Source organism: Cheilinus undulatus, linkage group 3 (assembly GCF_018320785.1).
Source record: "Cheilinus undulatus linkage group 3, ASM1832078v1, whole genome shotgun sequence".
Lineage (NCBI taxonomy): Eukaryota > Metazoa > Chordata > Actinopteri > Labriformes > Labridae > Cheilinus > Cheilinus undulatus.
In genome coordinates, this window is record NC_054867.1 from 36,615,529 (window position 1) to 36,621,531 (window position 6,003).

Below are 6,003 nucleotides of genomic sequence, written 5' to 3' on the forward strand. Positions count from 1 at the left end.
ATACATCCATATGCCATTAATAAGTATCATTCACTGCATGTTTTGATTGCCAAACTAGGCCAAGAGTCACATATACACAGGCATCCCCTAAGGCTAGCACTATTAGCCCCCTCAGTAGCTGATTGAGTGATTGATTGATTAAATTTTATTATTGTGTCATGCATAAACAATATGCCCAGCCCTTTTAAATGGGCTTACAAGACACCATTATCTTTACAGCAGTAGTAGTGGTAGCATTGATTTAATTGAGTATTGCTGACATGTATCCCAGGCCAAATCACACACGTCAAGTGTAACTTTTTCTCCACCTTTTGGTCAAGAAACAGGCCCCATAAGTTATGTGTTTACACACGACAGCGAGGCAAACAGCTGACCATAGCTCCCTTTTCAGCAAGCTAGTCACTGCCTGAAGGGGACTGTAGGCCAATTCACACATATTTTCTTCGTGATAATTAAAAGATTAGATTATAAAGTTACAAATAAGGAAACAGCCTGTGAGTTAATCTTTTTAGAGCAGCGTTATGGTTATAAACAGACGCGGAGGGTCTGTATTTACACAACAAAGGTGACGCTAACTAGCTAAGCATTAGCTCACCATAATGTCGTAGCTTTATTTACATTACTTATTTGGATTACATTACATACAGATCATGGTTCCAGGCCACTTTGCTCTACTATCCTCTTTGGTAGGGAGGCAATGTAGCAAAACATGATGATCCGACGACAGAGCAGGAATGCTTGGCCTTGAGGTTGTACATGCTAGCGGTCAGGTTTTCCAGTACGAGTGAAGCGAGAACATGGCAGATCCTCGTTCAGGTAGCTGGCGGAGTATGGGAGGAGATACCCAGCCTGAGGGTGGGAGTATGTAAATCCCCCGGACTGTTACTAAACAGTCCAGGTGAAATCCAAATGGGTTGTTCAGAGAGTGATTTCCTGATTTTGGCTTAGTTGTCGAAAATCACGCTTAAGGGGTAGGGAGGCACTCTGGATACGGATACGCAAATTTATCTACTAAAGTAACGAAAAAGTGAGTTTTGCATAATATGTCCCCTTTAATGGCTGACAGGGCAAATTGAGTCATTCTCAGGATTTTGGGGTGCCAAACAGGTTTTAGGGGGCCCCGTTTAGCCTTGGCTACCACTAGCTATGCCCCTGTAAAGTTATTGGTGCTGCTATTTGCTGTGATAATCCATCAAGATATTATCAAACAAGATCTCTTCTTGTCAAAATGTTTGTTTACAGATGTAACATGGTAGCACTGCCTTGTGCTGAAGACAAGAAGTATGATACAGTTACGCTCAAGTTTAATGTTTTAACGTGGGTCATTTTTCATTTCATCTCTAGAATTTGCTGCAGGCCAATCAAAAATTGGGCTGTTGGCCGCATTTGGCCCCAGGCCCATAGTTTGGACACCCCTGGACTAGAGGCATGGAAAAATGATCTGATGAAAAAGTAACAAAGTCCACACCTTAAGGACAGAGTAAGAGGTAGATGTGGCAAGCAAGCATGGCCTAGGCTACTGTCGGAGAGGGCAGTAGGGTTGCCACGAGCCCCTGGAGATGCTGTGATGTGCCAAGGGCCCGAAAACCACCATAAATCCCCAGGCATATTACCGGGTGTTAAAAGGCCCAGACAAAAGGGATGCCATCACGCTTGACCTTGGCTGCCAAATAATGCACACATTTGTCAACATATGTGAATCCTGACTCTGGCTGCCTTACCCCCTCCAGGCCCTGGTCATGGCATGTTTGGCCCTGTTGTATGAGATGCTATGTTAGTCTAATAAAATCAACATGTCTAAATATACAAGGATCTCTTTTATACCTGAGACCATATTTTCCACAGCACGCAAGTCTCCAGGAGGGAGCTGACGCCAGCAAGCTGAAGAAAGACCAAAGAAAGAGCAGGAACAATGAAAAACAGGAATCATAACAGGAAAAGCACTTCTTGCCAGTATTGAACACAATCACCTTGCACCCAATGCTGCAATAGCAGGGCCTTCCACCTCCCATCAAGATTTCTAACAACAGAAAAGAGCTCTTATTTAGTCAAAGAGGACAATACTAAGCTGTCATCCAGTTCCAGTAATTACTTGAGCCAACCTCTGCAGGGTAAATGGCACCGGGAGACCCGGTTCCTTCTTCCCTTGCGGCATCAAAAGCAAGCTCCAGCTGGATACCAAGACCCACTTTAACAGAAACAGCAGCAGCAGCTTACTCCAACTTGGACATTTGAGAATGGTATGCTAACGTTACCACAACTGCTTGGCTTATGTGGAGCACCTGCACAAATATGTTACTGTCTTCTGCTGCCTATATGAAGCAGCCACAGCACCTTATTTTGATGGAAACATTAGGTATTTGAATTCCATTTCAGAGCTGTTTCATCATCTTAAATTTAATGTTTAATGACAGTCCCCTTATTTCATTCACCTCTCAGCTTTATGAAAGACTTCTGTGTCTTTTGCATATTTTACTCATTGGACTATCTTGGTATGATTGCCATCTAGAAAAAGAAACAAAAGGCATGCAAGATGTTCCGACTAGATTTTCAAAGCACATAATTAACTGAAACAAAACAGATCTTTGAAGTTACTTCTGTATAGCACAAAAGAAATATGTCGGAAACACAGTAATTCAAAGTTCCAGTTTATGGGATAAGAGGTGAAAGGAGGAAGAAAATGTGTTTCATGATCATAGAAAAGTGCCAAACAAAGCAGCTTTATGATGGAGAAGTAAAGAGCTAATAATTTTCTCTAGAAAGCACACAATCATGTAAATGTGGTGTGTTAGGTAGTCTTTCCTTCTTATAATTAGCTAACAGTGTGGTACAAAGGGCCTTGTCTGCTCTGATGTATAGCTGAGCTTCTGTGCCGGCACTATGACTAAAAAGGCCAAGCTGATTGGTATCTCCTGTGACAAACATACTTCTTGTTATTAGTATATAGTTATATATTTTTAGTTAAATGAGTTCAAGTACTTGGGGATCCACAGTTCAAGCTTGATAATCATATGAAGGAAATCATAAAACAGAAAAAAAACGACCTTAACCTGAGTATGGGCTCAAGACTCACGCCTCATTTCCACTTATGTATTCATACAGAGGTAAGTCAGCGAGGAGTCCATTCATTCCTGTGGAGGTCCTCCTGATTTCTGATGTGCCTGCAAAACTGTTTTTGTCTAGAATGCGCTCTGAGCACCTTGAAGAAAAATGTTTTTTGCTGTAGATTTCAGACTGTGTGGCAGGGTGCTAGCTGACTAAGCTGCTAACTACATAACAGACTATCATGAGTTATATTCATCGACTTATGAAAGCAGCCAGATTAACCACTTTGATATGAAATATATCAGAAGTTACCAGTCTATATTGAATGCTGTGAGATCATTTTGGTAGTGTCAGATACAGTATATTTAAACATTTAAGGAACAGTTAGAAGGGATGATTAGGTTTTAAAAACAGGTTTTTTAACATATAAGCAAACATCTGAATGGCTAAACAAGTTAACTCGATCAGCTGACGCTAACACCACTACTATTGCCGAGTACCTTACACAACCCTACTTCAAAAATACTGAAATATCCCTTTAATGTAACATCCTCAGGTGTGCTAGAAAGCAGCTAAATTTTGTAGCTTGATTTTGTTTTGGGAAGTGCAACCTTTCTGTCTTTAGTTTTCAGGGGTTTTCTTTGCTTTTTCCATTTATATGATTTCCTCAAAAGAAATATGTCAATTCCTTTTATTCCACTTTCTCTCTCTCCATTTTATGATAATTTAGTACCTACTTGGACGATGACAAATGCAGGCTTACTCCTGCATAACAGCAGAAAGATGGATGGGGCTTTGTTGCTGGGAGGGGTTGGCTGTCAGCCAGAACAGCTATAGTGTCTGAGCTGGCACTGCTCTCAGTGCAGGTGTCACAAGGATATTACTGAGGGAAGAACACTTTTGTCAGAAACTATCAGCTGAGTTTACAGACAGTCTATCTTGTGATGATGGAAACGACTGCATATTCATTCTCACTTATGTAATGAAGGCTGTATTAAGCAGATCAGTTTCAAATAAGACCATTTCTCTCTACAGTGTAATGGGTAGATCTAAAGAGCATTTCAGAGCTGTTAGGTTTATGATTTAAAGAGAGTAAACTGAATTTTTAACACTTCAGATGAAGGTCCACTAATGATCAATGACTTATCCTAAATTTATGCATGAGTTCCTCATGTAATACCAGTAGTATGAATATCCCTGACTCCATTCATTAATACACGCATTAACCAGGGTGTTGAATCATCATGATTCATATGTTTATGAGGATGGTCATGATGTCTTCATAGGTAAATCTGCACTTTGAGGGATGGGAAAATTATTGACAAATCTGCTTAATGTTTAAGTGTTAAATTAACTTCATCAAAAAATCATGTATGTGGACCCTTAAAAAAAAGTAGACCAGTCATTTGACATTGATGCTGTTATTTAAAATAAAACCATTGTTGTTGTGTCTGTTAAATCCCATGATGTCCATCAAGCCAAAATGTTTGAACCATTTTTTAACACTTCATAACAATCATAATTTACTAGCAGTGAAACTGGCAGATAATTTAGTTAATAGCTGTTAACTGTTCTTTTTTTTTTTTTTTTTTTAAAGTTGCCTCATTTTTGTCCTAAGATGGCGAGGACATGACCTGTTTTATTCTGTCTTTAATTGCCATCCATCCATCCATCCATCCATCCATCCATCTATCCATCCATCCATCCATCTATCCATCCATCTATCCATCCATCTATCCATCCATCCATCCATCCATCCATCCATCTATCCATCCATCCATCTATCCATCCATCTATCCATCCATCCATCCATCTATCCATCCATCTATCCATCCATCTATCCATCTATCCATCCATCTATCCATCCATCTATCCATCCATCCATCCATCTATCCATCCATCCATCCATCTATCCATCCATCCATCTATCCATCCATCTATCCATCCATCCATCCATCTTTCCATCCATCTATCCATCCATCTATCCATCCATCTATCCATCCATCTATCCATCCATCTATCCATCCATCCATCCATCCATCCATCCATCCATCCATCTATCCATCCATTCATCCATCCATCCATCCATCCATCTTCTACACCGTTTGTCCTGTTGGGGGTCACGGGGCGTGGAGCCTGTCCCATCATAGAGTGAGAGGTGGAAAACTTAAATTTCCAGTACATGTTACTGCCTTTGTTGGTTGTTATTGCCAATGTTGGTTGGTTGGTAATAATACCAGGGTAATCAGTGAGAGAGTAGGGTGCTTCTCTGGGCTATCTTAATGGTGGCGTTACTACCGCTTGCTTCCCTCATCATAATTTCATACCAGTCCTTACCACTTTAAGTCAAGCAGTGAAGTTGAACATTCATTTGGAAATACAAGGCTTGTTATAAGGTCTACTAGAAATTTAGGAGCAGTCTATAGCACACTATTACTAAAGAACATGGGGCATAAATTAAGAGTATACCCACTCCTGCAGGTAACACTACAACCACTGACTGAACCTCAAATAAACACAGAAAAATGTCTTCTTTGGATTGAGCTACACTATACAGACAAAAGTTGTGGGCCGCCTGACCATTACACCAGCAGGGACTGTTCTGACATTGTATTCAAATACATGTATTCTAACATGGAGATGCCCCAGATTTGGCTATCTGAATGCCAAACAGAGAAACGTGATTTGTCACTCCACAGAACATGCTTCCACTGCTCCACAGTCCAGTGTTGGCAGTTTTACACTACTCCATCCAACAATTTGCATTGGACTTTGTGATGTGAGGCTTGCATGCAGTTGCTTTGCTTGGCCATGAAAACCCATTCCATGGAGCTCCTGCTGCACAGTTGTCATGCTTACAGTAATGCCAGTGGAAGTCCAGCACTCTATCTATGGAATCAGCAGAGTTTTGGTGACTTTTACCAACCATGCACCTTAGCAGTCGTTGAACCCTCTCTG